Raw genomic sequence first — 20,625 nt, 5'->3', positions numbered from 1 at the left:
GTTTGTTTGTTTTGATAAAATGGAAAAAAAAACCCATCCTAAAATTTATATGGAATCTCAAGAGATCATGAGTAGCCAAAACAGCCTAGAAAAAAAAAGAACACATTTGGAGGACTCACACGTCCTGATTTCAAAACATACTACAAAGCTACAATAATCAATACAGTGTGGTACTGCCATAAAGATGGACATATAGACCAATGGAATAGAGTGGACAGGCCAGAAATCAACTCCCACATATATGGTCAAATGATTTTTGACAAGAGTGCCAAGACCATTCAATGGGGGAAAGGACAGTCTTTCCAACAAATGATGCTGAGAAAATTGGACATCTACATGCAAAAGAATAAAGCTGGACCCTTACATCATGCCATATACAAAACTTAATTCAAAATTGATCATAGAGCTCATGTGAGACCTAAAATTCTTAAAAGAAAAATAGGGCAAAATCTTCATAACATTGAATTTGGTAATGATTTATTGGGTATGACACCAAGGGCACAGACAACAAAGGAGAAAAACAAGCCAATTGGACTTCATGAAAATTTTAAAAATCTGTGCATCAAAAGACACTATTAGTAGAATCATAGGCAATCTACCCAATGGGAGAAAATATTTGCAAATCACGTATGTGATAATTGATTAATTAATTAATATCCAGAATACTCCTAAAACTCAAAACAACAACAACAACAACAACAACAAAACACACACACACACACACACACACACACACACAAATGATCTGATTCAAAAACTGGCAAAGGCTCTCTCATTCTGCGCTCTCTGCTTCCACCATCTTGCAATGTGAGACCCCTGAGTCACTGTTGCCATAACCAGATGGACTTTGGACTTCCCAGCCTCAGAAACTGTAAGTGATAAATATTTTTCTTTATAAATCACCCAGTTTCAGGTATTCTGTTATAGTGACATAAAATTGAGTAATACAGAGAGTTGGTACTGAGAGTGAGGTGTTGCTTATAACAAATACTTGAAAATGTGGAAGCAGCTTTGGAACTGGGTGTTAGGCAAAGGTTAGAGAAGTTTGGATGACTGAGAAGAAGAAAAAAAGACCAGGGAAAGTTTGAAATGTCTTAGAGACTGGTTACATGGTGGTGAGCAGGATGTTGATAGAAATATGGACTGTAAAGACTATTCTAAGGAGGTCTGAGATAGAAGTAAGTAAGAGCTTTTTGGAAACTGGGGCAAATATTACTCTTGCTGGGAACTGGCAAGGAGCTTGGCTGCATTGTGTCCATGCCCTAGGACTTTGTGGAAATTGGAACTTAGGAGTTGTGAACCAGAGTATCTGGTGGAAGAAATTTCTAAGCAGCAAAGCATTAAGGAAGCTGCATGGCTATGGTAACAGCCTGTTCTGAGTTATGGTGGCAAAGGCAGGACATAAAGCCAGAATTTAAAAGGGAAGCAGAGTGTAAAGATTTGGAAAATTTGCCCCCTGGCCATGTGGTAGAGAAGCAGAGTGCACTTTCAGAAGGAAAATTCAATGGTACTAAGAAGATTAGTGCAAAAGAAAGGGATTACCAAGAGAAGGAGAAAAAGGCCCCGAAGGCATTGCAGAAGCCTCTGTGGCCAACCCTTCCATTTCAGGCCCAAAGATCTAGGAAGAAAGAATGGTCTTGGGGAACTGGCTTGAGGAGCCCTCCATGGGCTCACTGCTCAGGGCCACCTCATGAAGCTGCTTCTAGCACCCTAGCTGCTTTGTCTGCTCCTGCTGTGGCTAACTTGGTCCCAGGTGTGGCTGGACATACGGCTTTGGAAGATACAAGCCAGAAGCCTTGGTGGCATCCACATGGTGTTAGGTCTGCAGGCTGACAGAATGCTTGAGCTGTGGAGGTTTGGGAGCCTCCGCCCAGATTTCAATGGATGTATGGAAAAGTCGGGGGCTCAGGAAGAGATCTGTCACAGGGATGGAGTCACCACAGACAACCTTCACTAGAGCAATGCCGAGTGAAAACGTGGGGTCGGAGTTGCAGCAGAGAAACTCCATCAGTCCCATGCCTAGTGGAGCCGTGAGAGTGGGACCACCATGGAGACCCCAGACCTATGGAGCTACCGGGATGCAGCACCAGCCTGAGAGAGCTAAATCATCACCTGAGATCAGGAAAGCCATAGGAGTGGAGCTGCCAGAGGACTTGGGGATCCAACTCCCTCACCAGTGTGCAGAGGATGTCAAACATGGAGTCAAGGTACCTGATTTGCCAGCTTTGAGATTTGATGCCTGCCCTGCTGGGGCTTGGACTTATTTGGGACCTGTTACCCCTTTCTTCTGGCCTATTTCTCCCTTTTGGAATGGGAATATGTACCCTATGTTTGTCCCACCATTGTACCTTGGAAGTAGATAATGTGTATGGATTTCACAGATGGGACCTTGAAGTTTGGACTTCTGAGCTGAAATAAGACTTTGGGGATGAAATGAATGTATTTGCATGTGAAAAGAACATGAGTTTTGGCAGGCCAGGGGCAGAATGTAGTGGGTTGAATTATGTAACCCCAAAACTCAGTGAAGCTTGAATTGTATCCCCCAAGTTTTTTGTGTTAGAAACTTAGACCCCACTGTGACTGTTAACAGGGTGAGAACTCCTATTATGGTAATTATAAGGTGAGACCTTGAAAAGGTGATTGGGTTGTAGGACTGTGCAGAATGAATGGATTAAAAATGGTTGTTGGGGGCGTGGCTCTGAGGGCTTTAAAAGAAGACAAGAGTATCTCTCTCTCTCTCTCTCACATGTGCGTACTCTGCTCTCTGTGCTTCCATTATCTTGCAATGTGAGACCCCTGAGTCACTTTTGCCACCACCAGGTGGACTTTGGATTTCCCAGCCTCAGAAACTTGATGATTGGACCGCTGTTGCTGAAGATTTGTTGCAACTGGAGGGTGGCTGGGTGTCCAGCACACAGTATGTGACAAAGTATATTCCTTTTATGCAAGCAGTCAATGAGATCAAGATTCAAAGGCTGTACCTCAATTCCACCTAAAAGTGCCACCAGCATCCCCCGACCAATACTGAAAAGTGGCATTGTGTAAGAGAGAGCTGGATGAGTTCCCACCCTGGATAGAAAAGACAGTAAAGAGGTTCTGGGTTTCTCAGAACCCACAGTTTCACAGCAGCATTGAACTGTGTGGGGAAGGGCATGGGCAAGAAGAAGGCAGCCGACCATCTGAAACTTTCTCTTGACGATTCTACTCTCTGATTTATGGACAAACTGAGGCTATGGAGGAAGGCCAAAGCTCTAGGCATCCCGAGTCTAGCAGTGACAGGAGCAGAAAATGAGAGCTAATGGAGGTATTTGGTGATGCTTCTGAGATCTGCCAAGAATCATCAGGAGTAAAGAAGCAATGAATACCCCGTTTTGAGGAGGTGGAAGAAGAGCCAGAGGTGATCTCTGGGCTTCCATCAGAGAGCCCTGGCATACTCACTAAGCTCCAGATCAAACAGATGATGGAGGCAGCAACACGACAAACTGAGGAGAGGAAAAAACAGCCGAGCTTCATCAGCCACCCTATGCCTCAGCCAAAGATTCCTTCTTCCTCATAACCAGAGCGACTTCCAATTGGCAATATGATTCAGCCCTCCCAGGCTGCCACTTTCATGAATGATGCCATTGAGAAAGCAAGGAAAGCAGGTGAAAGACAAGCCCAAATCCAAGCACAGCTGGCTCTGAAGCCAGGGCTCATTGGCAATGCCAACATGGTGGGCCTGGCTAATCTCCATGCTGTGGGCATTGCTCCCCCAAAGGTGGAATTAAAATATCAGATTAAACCTGCACCACTGATCCTAGATGGGCAAGGTTGCACTGCAGATGCAACAGGCAAGGCGACTGAGTTGACACACCACATGCCTGCTTGAAAGGCCAATATTTGTGCTGTGATGAGGGAACAGTTCAAGCAACAGCTGAAAGAAAAGCCATCAGAAGACATGGAATCCAATGCCTTTTTTGTTCCCTGAGTCTCAATTGCCCCTTCCCAGCACCAGAGATGTGTTTTTAAATTCCACAACAAGGGCAAATTTGAGAAGATTGCTCAACGATTGTGGACAAAGGCTCAACTAGAGAAGCTGCAGGCAGAGATCTCACATACAGCTCGAAAAACAGGCATCCATACTTCAACTAGGCTTGCCCTCATTGCTCCTACGAAGGAGTTAAAGGAAGGAGATATCCCTGAAATTGAGGGGTGGGACTCTTACATCATCCCCAATAGCTTTGACCTTACAGAGCAAAATCCCGTGAGAGAAGATTATTTTGGAATTATAAATCTTGTTGAAAATCCAGCCCAGCTGAATCCTCCAGTCGACAATGACACACCAGTTACTCTGGGGGTATATCTTACCAAGAAAGAACAGAAGAAACGTCAGAGGCAAACAAGGAGGGAACACAGAAGGAATTACAACAGAAAGTCAGGCTGGGCCTGATGCCTCCTCCAGAACCCAAAGTGAGAATTTCTAATTTGATGCAAGTATTAGGAACAGAAGGTGTTCAAGACCCCACGAAGGTAGAAGCCCAAGTCAGAGCTCAGACGGCAGAAAGACAGAAAATGCGTGAAGAGACCAGTGCTGCTCGAAGACTACCAGCAGAACAGAGAAAGGTCAAGAAAATTAAAAACTTAAAGAAGACACTTCACAGGGGGTACACATATCTGTATACAGAGTTCAAAATTTGAGGAACCCAGTCAAGAAGTTCAAAATTGAGGCCAATGCTGGGAAACTGTACCTGACAGGGGTGGTGGTGGCACTGCTCAAGGACGTCAGTGTGGTAGCAGTGGAATTGGGGCCCAAGGCCCAGAAGAAGTTTAAGCATCTTATGCTGCATCGGATAAGGTGGGATGAACAAACATCTAGCACGAAGGGAGATGATGATGAGGAATCTGATGAGGAAGCTGTGAAGAAAACCAACAAACGTGTCCTAGTCTGGGAGGGTCCAGCCAAAGACTGGAGTTTTTGAGAGATGAAGTTCAAACAGTGTGCTACAGAGAACATGGCTAGTGAGCATTTCAAGAAGCATGGGGCTGAACACTGCTGGGACCTCGCACTGAGTGAATGTATTGGAGTGCACTGACTGAGGCTACTGCAAGCCCTATCTCTCCCCCTTTATCTTTGTCTTTTCAGTCATTTCCCTTATTCTCCTTCCCAACTCACCTCCACATGTGTGTGTGATCTCAGAACTGTGCCACGCAGGCACTGGGACAAAGAGAGGAAACCTTGCTCCCTTTCCCAGTCAGCCTGGTGCTGCCCTTTATTCTCCTTATGTGCATATTGATTAAAGAGTTATTAAAAAAAAATTTGGCAAAGGACTTGAACTGACATTCTCAAAGGAGACATACAAGTGACTGATAGTCACATGAAGATGCTTAATGTCACTAATCATTGAGGAGATTCTGACCAAAACCTCAATGAGATATGACCCATTAGGATAGCTACCGTATATAAAAACAAACCAAAAATCCCAGAAAATAACAAGTGTTGGTGAGGATGTGGAGAAATTGGAGCCCTTGTGCACTGCTGGTGGGGATGTGAAATGATAAAGCTTCTGTCAAAAACAGTACAGCATTTTTTCTCAAAAAAAAAAAAAAAAATAGAATTACCATATGATCCAGCAAGGTCACTGCTGGCTACATTACCAAAAGAATTGAAAGGATCTCAAAGAAATATTCATATACCCATGTTTATAGCATCATTATTAACAAACAGCCAAAAGACAGAAGCAACCAACATGTCCATTGACAGGTGAATGGATAAGCAAATTGTGGTGCATGCAAACAGTGGAATATTATCAGCCTTGAAAAAGATGGAAGTTCTGACAGATGCTACAACATGGAAGGACATTGAGGACATTATGCTAAGTGAATTAAACCGGTTACAAAAAGGCAATATTGTATGATACCACTTATATGAGGTTCTTAGAACAGTCAAATTCATAGAGACAGAAAATGGAATAGTGGTTACCAGGGACTTGGAGAGAAGAATGGAGAGTTTCTGTTTAATGGGGACAGAGTTTCAGTTTCACATGATGAAAGAGCTCTGGAGATGGATGGTAGTGTTGCTTGTACAACAATGTTGCTGAATTCCACACTAAAAAATGGTTAAAATGAAAAAAAAAAAGGTTAAAATGATACATTTTATGTTATGTATACTTTATCACAACAACAAGAAATCATTTGCATTTTACAAGTTAACACCAATCCTTACAGAATTTTAAATTTCTTAATCAATGGCTCGACAGAGGCACATAGCTCTATGGCAGGGTTTCTCAAGCTCGGCACTACTGATATTTGGGGCCAAATAATTACTTGTCATGGGCATTGTCCTGTGCCATACAGGGTATTTAGCAGCATGTCTGCACTCTTCCCATTAGATGACAGTAGCAACCCTATCCTCAGTTGTGATTACCCAAAATGTCTCCAGACATTGCCAAATGCTCCGTGGACACAAAATCACCACGAGTTGAGAACCACTGGTAAGAGTTCTGGGAAACCTGACTCAGTGCCTAATCCCGACAGTTGTCTGAGCAGCATCAGCTTGGAAGTCCAGAGTCACAAATCTGTTCCTTGAGGTATCAATAGTTAGAGGCATCTAGTGCAGTCCTTTCCACAAACACCCTAAGACAGCCCTCCTTTGTTGCAGACTAACTTTCTAGAGATTAAAGCTTAGAGAAGAGCCAGTGCTTACATCAAGGAACGAGTTTCCTTTCCAGTGTCCATGAAATATTTTTAAAAATTGATTTGAGCTCTTAAATAGGCAAACAAGATTATTAACCCAGTTCTTTCTTGCATCTCACGTGGCAGAGAATAGACCCTGTTATCATGCTACAAGATCACAGAAGGGTTAGAACATAAAGCCAGGATCCTAATCATTGCTGCAACAACTGGGGGGTGACTTACTGAACTTACTGAACAGAACCAGAAACAAACTTGTCTAAGGACCAGAAACAAAAACAAACATCATGAGATGGTGTGGGAGGGGGCAGAGTCCGGGAAGATAAATTCTGTGACCACTTGGGATCCACTCTAGGAGCCAAGAAAAGATGTTCCTGGATTAACTGACCTGAGAAGTGCACTTATTTCAGCAACGAAGTTTATTTCACTCTGGAAGTTGAGTCCTCTTGGATGTCCCAATGGGATCTCCTAAACCATCAAAATATATATATATATATATATATATATATATATATATATATATATATATATATATATATATATATATATATATATATATATATAATGGTACTTCAAAACCTTCATGGAAGGATTTGTATTATCTTTTAATTTCATTTTTTCATGACCTTTTTGAAGTAGTCTCATACTATGGGCTGAATTAGTTGAAACCCTAATCCCCAGTGTGTCTGTATCTGGAGAGAGGACCTGTGAGGAGCTGTTAAAGATTAAACTAGGACATACGCATGGGGTCTTGATCTCATAGGGCTGCACCTTCATAAGAAGAGGAGGAGACATCAGAACTCTCTCTTCACTATGTGAGGACACAGTGAGACAGGAGCCATCTACAGGCTGAGAAGAAAATCTTGAACCAGAAACAAACCCCACTGGCACCTTGATCTTGGACTTCCCAGCCTCCTGAATTGTGAGAAATAAAGTTCTGTTGTTCAAGCCACCCAGTCTACAACATTTTTTTTTTTTTTTAAGATGACTGGTAAGGGGATCTTAACCCTTGACTTGGTGTTGTCAATACCACGCTCTCCCAGGTGAGCTAACCAGCCATCCCTATATAGGGATCCAAACCTGTGGCCTTGGTGTTATCAGCACCATAATCTCCCAAGCAAGCCATGGTTTGGCCCTTATAACATTTTGTTAAGGTAGCCAAGCAGACTAATAGAGTGTAATTCCAGAAAAAGCATCAGCATGACTCTCTTGCAAATACAGAAAGATTTATCTTAACTCATCAGTGAGGGGATCAGCCTGGAGGTAAAGCTGGGTCTCTGCTAGATTTTAAATGTGTGAACTACATTGACCCCGCATTTTCTCACTACTCACGCATTCCTTAATATCCCGAGATCTGGCTTTTATCCCATCACATTATTAAAACTTCAGCTGAAAGCTCTGCATCGAACACTTCCATTGTGAGCTCCATTTTATCTTGATTTTGCTGACAAAAATTTTGGTAGATATGAGAATTTCTTTTTGATGTTAATATAAATATTGCAAAAAAAACCCCAAAATTCAAAACCCTTGATCTAGCTATACACCCATGTTATATACATGACAGATTAATAAAGATAAGATCATACATGTATATATGGGTATGAAATATTGATAATACAAGTAAATCCATGAGCACTTTCTAGTTAGTATTCACATACAGAAGCAACAGTCTGAATTAATAGTAATACTTTTAAAAAAATTAGTATTATTTTATAAAAATGTTATTCTGATTTTTATATATTTATAAATTGAAAAATGTCTCATATATTACCACTATTTTTTGCCCCCACTTCTTTTTCTAATTATGTTGACATACATATTTTTACAAAGGGGTCAGTTAAAATAGAATCATTAATTTATTTGAAGAAATGTATGTCAATATTGCTGAGAGGGAGAAAAAATAGCAGGAATACTAGTGACTATCATCACAAAAAGTCATTACTAATATTGCTGCTACTATAGCTGCTGATGTTATTATTATCTCCAGGACTACGGCTACTACTAGAATTACTTCCACTGAAATCAATATATTATTTTAAAGGAAGTGGGTATCACTCAGGCTACACAAAATCAGTTGTATAAAAAATAAAATCACTTTGTTTCCATTCTCTGTACATTAAGTTCTAAGTCCCAATCTGCCTGTCTGGTGGGAAATTCAATGAGTTATTTTGGGAGTTTTCTGCTTCCAGGATTAGGGAACTATCAAAGCCTGGGGGAACCTGTTTGGTCACTGTTATCCATAGTCTCAAGCCTCTGACTTTATGATCCACTGGGGCACAGGAAGAGTTTGTCAGGCTTGGAAACTAGGACCTAGGGTCCAGCCTCCCTTGACATAGCTATTAGCCTCTGAAGTTTTGCCACTGCTTTAGCACACTGTCACCAAGAAAGCCACAGGTCTTATCTCTCCTGAAAACACATTATCTAACCTCTTGGAAAAATTTCTTTCTCTTCCTCTGTCTTTCAACCCTTTATAATTCTCTTGTGGAATATTCTTTCTTTCTCAATATCAATAATTTAATAAGCACAAGCTTTTACAAAATAAAAAGAACCCACTGATTTGGAATATTTTCTGTTTTTTAGCTTAAACAAGATTACTAGAGAAAAGAAATATGAAAGTTTCTTTCCCTTAGCACTATTAACATTTTGGGCTAGATATTTCCATGTGGTGAGGGGTGTTCCTGCTCATTGCAAAAATGTTCAGCAATGTCCTTCGACTTTACCCACTAGGTGTCTGTAGCAGTCATCCCTAAATGGTGACAATCAAAAATGTCTCCAGACATTTCCAATTGTTGTCTTGGGGGAAAATTTGTCTGGGTTAAGAAAAATTCTCTTATCTAATGTCTTAAAATGAAGGAAAAAGAAAATATAAGCTAAAAAATATAGATTGAAATTTAGTTAATTATTTGGCCTCACAGTTATTTAGAGAATGCTTACTATTTACCAGGCTGTGTCTTAACTATGTTGTCTCATTTTATCCTCACGTGAAATTTATTAGTAACTACTAAAAATGTCCAGATTTTGCAGTTGAGAAAAACAATTCTGCATCCTTTAGGGTCTAATCAAAAGTAGCAACCACACTAGTTATTTGAACAGAGGGATTTTAAGTTAAAGACATCTGAACTAAGTACAGTGTTATTAACTAGATAACTAAGAGGTTAAAAAGTAATCTTTAAGTTGTGGTGGGTTTCTAAACTCTCTGTGTGTGGTGGGGGTGGGAGTAGCCCTGCTTTTTAGTGTGTGCTGATACCAATGATACATACTCTCATCCTGGCTGATGCCACGGCACCAACTTGACATCATTGAAGGCAAAGTTGGGAAGAGAAGAGCACAGTCAACTTATACAAGCTGGTATAAGCCAGCTCCACCACACCACAGACTGTAAGGTATCACCATGGTAACAACTGTGAGAAGCAGTTATCACCCCTAGGACTGAGAAAACAAAGAGATTGAAAATATGAAAATTCAGAGGATTTCAGAAGGGCCCCAAGGAGTTAAAAAACGTACCTATGAGGAAGGGGTGCTGCTAGGCTAGTGCTGGAGTCTTTGGAAGCAAAGAGACCCTATGGACCTAGGGCTCAAATTTCTGAAAGGGGAAACCGACACCAATTGACTGATGCTGGCATCTCTAAGAGGGTGCAATAGAGCTGTTTCTGCAAATATTGGAACAAACACAAATTGGATTCAGGCACTGCCACAGGAAGAAATTACTGCTCCTAGAGTGGAGAAGTGTTGCTATGGTGATACTAACAGGAAAAACAAGCAGACAGGAAGGAGAGAGTCCCTTCTTCCTCTTGTAGTTTCACAATATACCTTAAGTACAGAGCCCAGCAAGGAACCACTGGCAAAGCAGACATGTGGTTTATGAAGTCCCAGCACCAGCATCATAAAACACAATAGAAAAGGGTGGATTTGAAACTGATGATAAATTCAGTGATTGAATCCGATAACTACTGAGGTATGAGGTCACTTGTGAAATTAAAGAATATCAAATATCTAAGGCTAGTTAACTAATTAATATCATACAGACTTGAACTCAATATGTACTTAAATGCTTCATTAATTATTAATAAGTATTAGTAATTTTTTTCTTTCTCTTGATGTTATTCTTTGACTTGCTTATTGAAAGATTATACTACAATTTTTATCTATGGTTGTGACACTTTTTAATAATTTTTCTAACATGATCTTTGCTTCTTTGTGGAAGCAAATTCCCCAAAAATGAATGCAAATGAAAACATGATTTAACAAAAATAGATGGGATCTGGTTTCTGAAAGAGTTTTCTTATTGTAAGTGTTCTTCAATATATTCACAAAACTGATTAAAGACTCAGTAGAAAAAAATCTTCTAGGACCCAAGCATTTCAAATTTCTAAACACAATTTTAAGATTCTCTATTAGATACCTAAGAAAGAAGTGTTGTATTAGGATGGGTAAGTGGAGTTGGAATTTGGAGGAATTCAAAGATCTCTTTCCCAGTACACCATTCATAGATCAAATGGAAATACAAAAATACAAATGCTTGGTTCAGGGGTACACACACACACTTGATATATACAGAGAGAAGATATAGAACTTGATAGAAGTTAGATGCCATTGATTGTAAGATACTCCATAAATTTATTTACCTCTAAAGAAAAAAGGCTTCCACTTAAATTGTGACATACTCATGCTTGTAAAACACATCACAACTTCAGAGATGTTAAAACACAAAGAACATTCACCTTAGACTCTATGAAATATGTAGAAATGAAGGATACAATAAATTAGGTATGTGGGTGAGTAATGACATATTAAGTTACAGGTGTTCTGTACAAGTGAGAAGAGTGATTTCAAGTATCTCAGAACAGCTCTTCAGACATAGGGATTTTTATCCTACCCATGGTTTTGTTCAATCTCCACCAAACAATAAACTGGAAGGGTCAATTTTTGTTAGTATTTAAAATTATAATTGAACCTAAGGAAGGCTTTTCTAACAGTAAGTTGCACTAGCTTGTGTCCTTCAAGGAGCAGACATAGAAATGGGATTAGACATGACAGAGGTTTATTGGAGGACAGAGCAGGAGAAGAAGAGAGCCTTCAGACTATGATACAGGAATGGCATCTGTGGAAGGAGAGAAGGAAGGAAGGAGGGTAGGGGTAGGAAGAGTGTAAGACTACTGCACAGTTTCAAGAAAGGTTTGGCAAGGCTAACAGGAAGTCACACCCAAGTCACCTGTTAGAGGAGTAGCATGTCTTACTGCAATGGCTTGCTTTTGGCCCCTGCAATGCTCAGTGATTGGCTGGGAGCAGTTGCAGGAAACATGGCCTTCATGAAAAATATGGTTGATCCAGAAGAATAGTAGCTGGAGCTAACTGTCAATTACCCTACCTTCAGCAGGAGAACTGAGCAGAACATTTTTATATCCAATATATAAGGCCCAATAAGCACTGGAGGAAGACTGAGGATTTTTCTCTATAATATGTGAAAATAAAATGTAATCTAATCTTTTGGAATGAAATTCATTCAAAAGTAGGGAAAAAACCTTATGAACTATTTAAGTCTTCCTCATCCTTGCAATTTCATTACTACACAAATCTATATTTGTGATCTACAATTGATGAAACTTTAGAAGCAAAAATCACAGCTGAAAATGAAAGGCATTTATATTGCAAGAATGTTATCGAGGGAGTAACAGAAGCAATATTTAGAATCAATATTTAGAAGTCTACAGATGATGCTGAAATAAGTGAAATGGTAATAATGAGCATAGTGTATTCATACACAGAATGACTTCAGCCATTTAATTACTGTGCTGGGCTAACATGATAAATGCACCTGGACACAAATCTATGATAAATGGTTCCCAGAACAAAACATTCAAGAAAGAAAGCCATGTATATGAAACAGAATAGTATTTGCAATATGCGGCCAGAAATAATTCTCACATTAGAGCACAGAGTTGCGGCAGCAGAATTCTAATTATATGTTGAAAGTGGATCTGGTAGATGAGTGGGCTACTTTCTCAGTATAAATGTGCTACTTTGGCAGGTGCTGTTAGACTTGGAAATACAATTTATTGCACAAAATATCTATGTCCTGGGATAGAAGAATCAATACCTACACTCTCCCTCTCCTGAATCTGAGCTCACACCAAATATCCACATTCATTGCAGTTAGAACTCCTAACAGGTGAGCTCCTAGCAGGCATGCTTTTTCTCAACTCTTTCACAGACGGAAATATGTATGATACCAGGGGGAAAGAAGTCATTCATTAGCTGAGGATACTACACAATGTCCATGACATTCCCAAAGAACTTAGCCAGGGACAACCTCCCCCCCCCTTTATTTTTCTAAGATGAAGGTGCGGGGGTGGAGGCTTATGTCATTTTCATTTTTGAAACAACTAAACAAAAAATGCTTACTGCAGAGGGTTAAGCAACCTATATGATATTTAATTATTACTTACAAATATATTGTTAAGTTAATACAAATTACTTTGTTAAAATACCACTTTTATTTCAGATATTCATCTTTGGAGTTCTGTATCGTTTACTCACAGTCTTAAAAATAATCATTTATTTTATTAGTGTCTTACAAGAAGATTGAATTCCCTTCTTCTCTAACATATGGCTACACAGATGTGTCACATAAATTTGCAATTTTAGGGGCAATAAACCATTATTAATTTATGGGTGTATCTAATATTTCTTCCCTTGCTTGACATGTATAGAGAGAAACTTTGTACTTGAAGAATGCAATAGGAACTTAATATAGTGGATATTCACTATATTTTGAGCTACCAGACATCCCGTCACAGACTTTGAGAAGCAGTTCCCATGTCTATACAGGCTCCCTGTCCCCTCCCTCACTCTCAGTGTGTGCAGTTCCTAGGAAGCTGACTCTAACTCCAGCCCTAGGAGTGGGCACAAGAGCAACACCTACAAACCAATCCGATCACACTATTTCCAACACTGGATGGCTTGGGCACAGGTACATGCTCTCTACCAAGCCAATCAGAGCTCCAAAGCCTCAATGCAAGTACTTTTGTTTGAGCAGTCAGGGGAGTGAATTTACTCTCTTCTGCTGAATGTAAACCGGAGTGGATATGTGAATCGGACTTATTCCCATCATCTTGCTACCAGGTGGGACCTGAGACTGAAGCCAATACAGCAGAAGGCAGAGTGAAAAATGGGGAATAAACTGAGCCCTGAAAACATTATCTGATTCCACAGTACAGCGATGCTGGAGACAGTTCTCCCTTTAGACATTTCAGTAATACAAGTCAATAAATTCCCTCCTTATTGGGTGGGTTTGGCTCAGACTATTGTACCTTCAACCAGAAGTGTCTTGACTGTCAGGTTACCCAACAGTGGGATATGGATGTGGTGGGGTAGAGTACATGGAAATGATAGAGTAATTAGAAGGGAACCTGAAGCTCACTTTGCTTAACCTATTATGTTAACAATCTTTCCTTAATAAGCATAATATTAATTGAATAAGCTAGGAATACTGATAATAATAGAATAGGAGTAAGGTGGTTGAGAAGAATTGGGAGTTCTATATCATGTCAAGCATAAGGAAACTTTATCAGTTCAAATAATTCTCCAGATTTTTTTAGGAAGGAGGGATATGTGGGGAAAAAAAGAAAAGAAAGAAAGGTAATCCGTGAAAGAAATACCAAGCCAATTGTAGTGGATTGGATTATGTCCCCCCCAAATTCCCTGAAGCTTGAATTGTGTCTCCCAAGTTTTATATAGTAGGAACTTAGCCCCTACTGTGACTACTAAGAGGGTGGGAAATCCTATTATGGTAATTGAAAGGTGGAGCCTTGAAGAGGTGATTGGATTGGAGGACCATGCAGTAGTGAATGGATTAAAAAGGGTGGTCAGGGGTGTGATTCTGAGGGCTTTAAAAGAAGAAGAGAGTCTGTCTTTCTATCTCTCTGCTCTTTCTGCTTCCACCATCTTGCAGTGTGAGACCCCTGGGTCACTGTTGCCAGCACCAGATGGACTTTGGACTTTCCAGCCTCAGAAATTGTAAGCAATAAGTTTTTTTTTTTTTTTTCTTTATAAATCACCCAGTTTCAAGTATTTTGTTATAAGCAACAGAAACAGACTAATACATTGATTATTCCCAAGAGAGCAGTATAACCCAGGGTGAGAATCCTGGGACATGAAAGCTAGGAAGGGAACCTTCCCAAGATCTAGTTGTGGACTTCAGAGGCCCAGAATTGAACTAAGCGGGAGACGTTTCCTCGAGATAAAGACCTTTTGAAAACCTATCCCATATCCTCAACCCATTACCTTTTTTACTCACCTTTTTATTTTACCTTAATAGTATTTTTTTCCTATTTCTAAATTCCTATTAATAAATTTATTTATTCCTTGCTTTGATAGTAAATGCTCCTAGAAAACTCGTTGCAGGACTCATAATTCATTCAGCATTCAATGAGTGTTTGCTGAGTGCCCACTCTAGACAGGCACAGTGTTAGCTGTGTGTGATATTGCAGTAAACAAGAAAGATGAGCCCTTTCCTCACAGAGCTTATGTAACACCCGAGTCTGCAAACAGAAAACAATTAATTACACATAATTATTTTTAAATGTTTTCAAGTGTTCTATGGAAGATTTTGACTAAGGGACGTGCTGTTACATGTAGGTACAACAAACACATTAAGAAAGTGGCATTAGAGCTGTCCTTCCTATAGAAGTTAACCAGGTGAGGAGGGAATCAGAAAAGTCCTTGCAAACACAGGGACTAGCACTAGGGAGACCCTGTGGCAGGAGGGAGTTAGGCCTGTTTGAGAATCCAAAGAAAGGCCATTGTGGCTGAATGCTGATAGCTCAAGGAAAAGGAGAACAAGGTGAGGTGGGAGGAGGCAGGGCCAGACCAAGAGGAGCCTGGCAGGCTGAGTTAAGAATTCAGGTCACTATTCTTAAAGCAATAGGAATTCATTAAGGAGTTTAATTAGAGGTGCGACATGATCAGATCTGTAATTTTAGAATATCATCCTAGTTACCTATTGTAAATGTTTAATGAAAGGATAGATGTGATGTTGGGATTCCCCTTAGGAGGCTCTCACAGCAATCCAAATGAGAAAGGTTTGGAGCTCACTAGGGTGTCAAAACTGTAGGTGAAGCCAAGCGGCTAGATTCAAGAGATGTTCAGGTAAGACAGACTTTTGTAATTGACTGGATATGGAAAGAGGCAGATGAGTCCTGAGAGATGGTAAAAGTCGTCCCTACTTTTCTGATATGCATAAGAAATGAAGGTTCTGATTCTCAAGATATGGAGACTAAAAAATAGTCTTGAGAGAAGCAATATTTCACTTTTGTCACAATTTGAAGTATCTGGAGATAAACAGTGGGGAAATTGAGCAAGCTGGTAGATATATGGATCTGGACCTCAGAGGACTCATACGACTACATGTACATAGAAATTCGAAAGTAAAAGGCATATCAAGAAAGATTGAAAGAGCAATAGATATGATGAAATAGTCTAGGAAAATGCCGAAATCTCTTTAATGCTCTGTCTTAGATCATAAGAATAGAAGCAGGATGGGTTGTCACACAGAGCAAGAAAGAGAGAATCTCTCAAGGTGGAAGGAATGGATATATCAACTGCTAATGAGAGGTTATGTAAGATTTAGACTGATGCCCTTTTGATTTAGTTTTGTGAAGGTCATTGGTGTCTGTAGTAAGAGCTATGGCAATGAATACAAAAAACTTAAAAATTGAAGTGTTATCTTAAAAATAAATACAGAATCTTAGTTATTAATGTATCACTTTCTATTTTTTTTTAACTTACTGATGAACATATGCAGAAATGATCTACTGTGAGCCCTGATGAAACCTGTTCCTTGAAGTGTAACAAATGTGAACAATACTTTTTCTGTTTTGAAGTGATCCTGGAAATAGGGTCTGAATAAAAGCTATTTCCAAATGCAGAGAGCAACCTGATAATAATATTATTGCCTCCAACAAACACCTAGCAAAAACTTTATTCTAGTCATATCATTTGCAGCTTAAAATAGAGGGACTTGCAGTTAAAATTAGGACTACCAAATAAAGCAGGACCATGTATACATTTGGAGGCAATGAGTTAGTAGTCTGTATTTGCTGATTCAAAGAAAAACTCAGCCAAGACTTGTGTTGAATAGAATCTGCTAAATGAACAGAAGCTGAAGGATTGACTGGGTAGGGCTGCCTATCAAGTTGCATCTTGAGATTATTTGAAGTTGGAGGTTGATAGACTAAAGAAATGAAGACAGACCTGATGACCCCTTATCCTTGGCTACTGTCTCAGTCAATAATTCAGTGAAAGCAGTATGTTAAAGAAAATATGGTACTTACAAAGTAGAGATATGATCCTTTGGTGAGAGAGGATTTATTTAAACATGATTCCTTGTGAATGTGAGAGATGAAGCAAGCCAAATCTTTAATATTCACTGTCAGGTGCAACTGCACCCATACAAGCTGTTCTTGGAGACATCTGCAGAAACAGAGCAAGTGTCACTTTTCAGACCAAATTTCTGTCTTAAATTTAAGGGACAGCTGCTTCTATTTGGGAAATGACAAGAAGGGTATAAATTTCAAAACGAGCTGGAAACACCTTTCAAAAACAATTGCAACAGCAGGAGACATGATCATGTTTTTTATTCTTCTTTCCCTACAGATTCCTGTAAAGATGGTTCATTCAGGGCCGGGTTCGGATCCTATATAGGGATGACCGGTGCGCTCACTGGCTGAGCGCGCTGCGGGCGACACCAAGCCAAGGGTTACGATCCCCTTACCAGTCACACACACACACACACACACACACACGAAAGATGGTTCATTCATTCAAAATAAGCATACATTGAGTAGCTATTATTTGTTAAGACAGTGTTAGGTCCTGTGATATAAAATTAAAACGTGAGATCCCTCACCGGGAAAAATGTACATTGTGTCAGATCAAGCATACAATTACATATATTACAAATTGAAAATGATAACTGGTATAACAAAATATAGGAAAAATTCTAATGAGAATACTCACCTGGAGTTGAGTGAGAAGAGATTTATCTTACAGAATGCGGGACATATGCAAGTACACATGAAGGATGAGGACATTATTTATTAATAAGAAAGACCAAAGGATGGTTTATGACAAAGTGAATTGCATGAACAAAGAGTTGGAAATATGGAAGAACGAAACTCATTTAAAAAACAGTCATCTGAGTGCCCAGTAGAGGAAAATATAATGTAACAATGTAACAATAGGTTCTATTCTATCTGAAGGCTAACACCTGGAAAAGGATTTAAAAGTATGTATTTATTTTTTTACTGTTTATAGAATGCAGGATAGAATAAAAAGGGAAGAAAGAGAAATTCCTTTACTAAGGATGGAGAAGAATATAAAGAGGCAGTATATCTTATGTTTAGGCGCAATACTGCAGGTAGAAAAGCTGGGTTTTGATTGAACATCTGCACTTATGAGCTGTGTGATCTTGGGCAAATTATTCAACCACCCTGAACCTTGGCTTGCTCATCTCTAAAATGGTCATAATAATATTACTCCCTTAACAAAGCATTTTGGATTGCTAAGTGAGCCAAAACATGCAAAATCTTTCGACCGGTGCCTGATACATAATTCTAATGATGTTCAGTCTTTATTTGTATTCAAAAAGCCTCATCTGCTAATTATTTGATAGATTACAGCTCCACCTATGGGTTGATGGAGTTTGCTATTATTGTCAATTTATTTAGATACATTATATTTATTTATGTATGTAGGCACCATGGGTGGCAGAATAGTATTGTAATTTTTCTCTCATAAGTTTTTCCTGACTATCCTCCTATTGAAGCAGGTGCATGGCCTGTCCTTCATTTCCTCAAAGGGAATAAGATGGCAAAATAGAAAGTTAGAAAGCCAAGACCTTTAAAGAAAATAAGGATTCAAGGTGTAGACAGACTGCCCTACAATAACCTAAAGGAACTATTTTCCCTAGACTGAAAGAGATGTGTGGGACTGGCAGAGGGGTGGGTATGGGGCAAGATCTATGCTCTTCTTCCTGGCAGCTCTACTAAAGAGGCAGAAATACCTGCAGGTAGACTGGACTTAAGGAAGGCAAGCCGAAGCCTGCAGCTGGCCCAATCGTGACACCAGACAAACCTACCTGACCGACCCTTGTAGCCTGGGATGTGCTGACTTTGAGGCAATCTGTGTGACTCCATGCAACTACTACTGATATGTTCTTGAAGCTGGGTTAGATCCCAGAACAGTGAGAAGCCAGGAAATCCCTGGAATGTCTAAGGTCCTTTTTGCCCCTCCTAGTCAGTAGAATGGTTGTACAGAATTTGTTATACAAAAATAAAGTTATGTAAAATAAAACAATCTGACTTGCTTACCTGAGTTTAAGGCTACACACCAGCTATGTACTGGCTATAACTCAAACTAAAGAATTTCAGATAAATCCAGATAATTCTTCCTCTTTCTGTGATTTTCTTTATTTCTTGTTACAAAGTAAACAAAATAGGGTTGAATTCAGGAAGCTAAGTCTCAAAGGTTTTCAAAGTAGTCTTTATCTCAGTTAAAAGAAATTCAAGACATTATAATATCCATGTTTCAGTCCATTTCTGTTGCTTATAACCCAATACCTGGAACTGGGTGACTTGTAAGAAATGAAATGTATTGCTTACAGTATCAAAAGCTGGGAAGTCCAAAGTCCAGGGAACACATCTGGTGAGGGTCTCCACATTGGCAGTAATGCAGGGGCTTTACATGGAAGAATGGTGGAGCAGAGAGAGAGAGAGGGACTTTCACTTGCTCTCTTTTTAAAGCCCTCAGAACCACGTCCCTGATCACCATTAGTAATCCATTCACTAAGGCATGGTCCTCACAGTCTAATCACCTTTTCAAGGTCCCACCTTTCAATTACTATAACACGATTTCTCACCCTGAACAGTTACAGTGGGGATTAAACTTCAATGACTTTGGAGGAAGCATTTGATCCACTGCAACTCACAAGAAGCCACCAGAATTCTAGGTCAAGTTTGTATACTCTTTGTCAACGTTACTCTCCTGAATCTCATTCTGAGACCCTTTCTATTTCCCTTCTCTGATCATTAAGATACTACTTTCCTCACACTAACCACCTCTTCCTAATTTCTATGATAATCCCAGTGTTCATTACTACTATCTGTCTCATGGAATTGATCTGATTATCTAACTAAAAAAATTCAGAATAAGGCTTCAGAGAACATAGTATTCTACAGGACCTTTGCATTTTGTTAGTACAGAGGAAATGCTGCTTGTTTGAAAGAATGAGAAACATACATTTAATACAGGGCAATACCTAGGGTTTTTTCCTACTTAATACTTAGTTTTCCAGGATTTGAAACACGTGAAATCAGTTCTGAAGCTCTAAGTGAAAATCTGCAACTATTCATGGAAGTGAAAGAAGCCCTCAACCAATATGATGTAGCACTTACAATTTAAAAAAATCACAGTATTTTATATATGTTGGCTCATTCGATCTTCTCACTAGCCTTTTATGGTATGCAAGAGGACACTGCCATCCTTAAATGAACTACTACCAATTGTTCATACCTCCCAATGTTAAACATGCAAGCTTTTTCTGAACCTAAAATGTAGTGGACATTTTTTTTTTTTTTTACCTTCCTTTTCATTAATACAACTACAATTTTGTGGAATATACTATAAGGCATATGTACTTCACAGGGCCTGGTTTTCTAAAGCCTTGCAGTTTCAAATATTGACCTTGCAAGGATAGGAAATTTTCCTCAGGCTATAAGTCTCTGTTGCAAGATAAGGATTGTGGCACAGCAGGTTGCTGGCTCAAAGACAGACTAGTTACTGATTGTTATGTAAAAATACTGAGAAATTGCTATAAGAAGGAATGTTTGCTAAGATGAAGCTTGTGTTGATAAGACCACTTAATTGTCTACTGGAATGTCATCTGGCTTGTTTCACTTA

General features: G+C 39.5%; 1 pseudogene; it reads left to right on the top strand.

Moving 5' to 3' along the window:
• The first annotated feature begins 2,078 nt into the window (after window positions 1–2,078).
• LOC134361618 (U4/U6 small nuclear ribonucleoprotein Prp3-like) lies at window positions 2,079–5,072 on the top strand (annotated as a pseudogene).
• Window positions 5,073–20,625: the final 15,553 nt, after the last annotated feature.

Source organism: Cynocephalus volans, chromosome 13 (assembly GCF_027409185.1).
Source record: "Cynocephalus volans isolate mCynVol1 chromosome 13, mCynVol1.pri, whole genome shotgun sequence".
Classification (NCBI taxonomy): Eukaryota; Metazoa; Chordata; class Mammalia; order Dermoptera; family Cynocephalidae; genus Cynocephalus; species Cynocephalus volans.
This window is presented reverse-complemented; position numbering and strand designations above follow the sequence as displayed.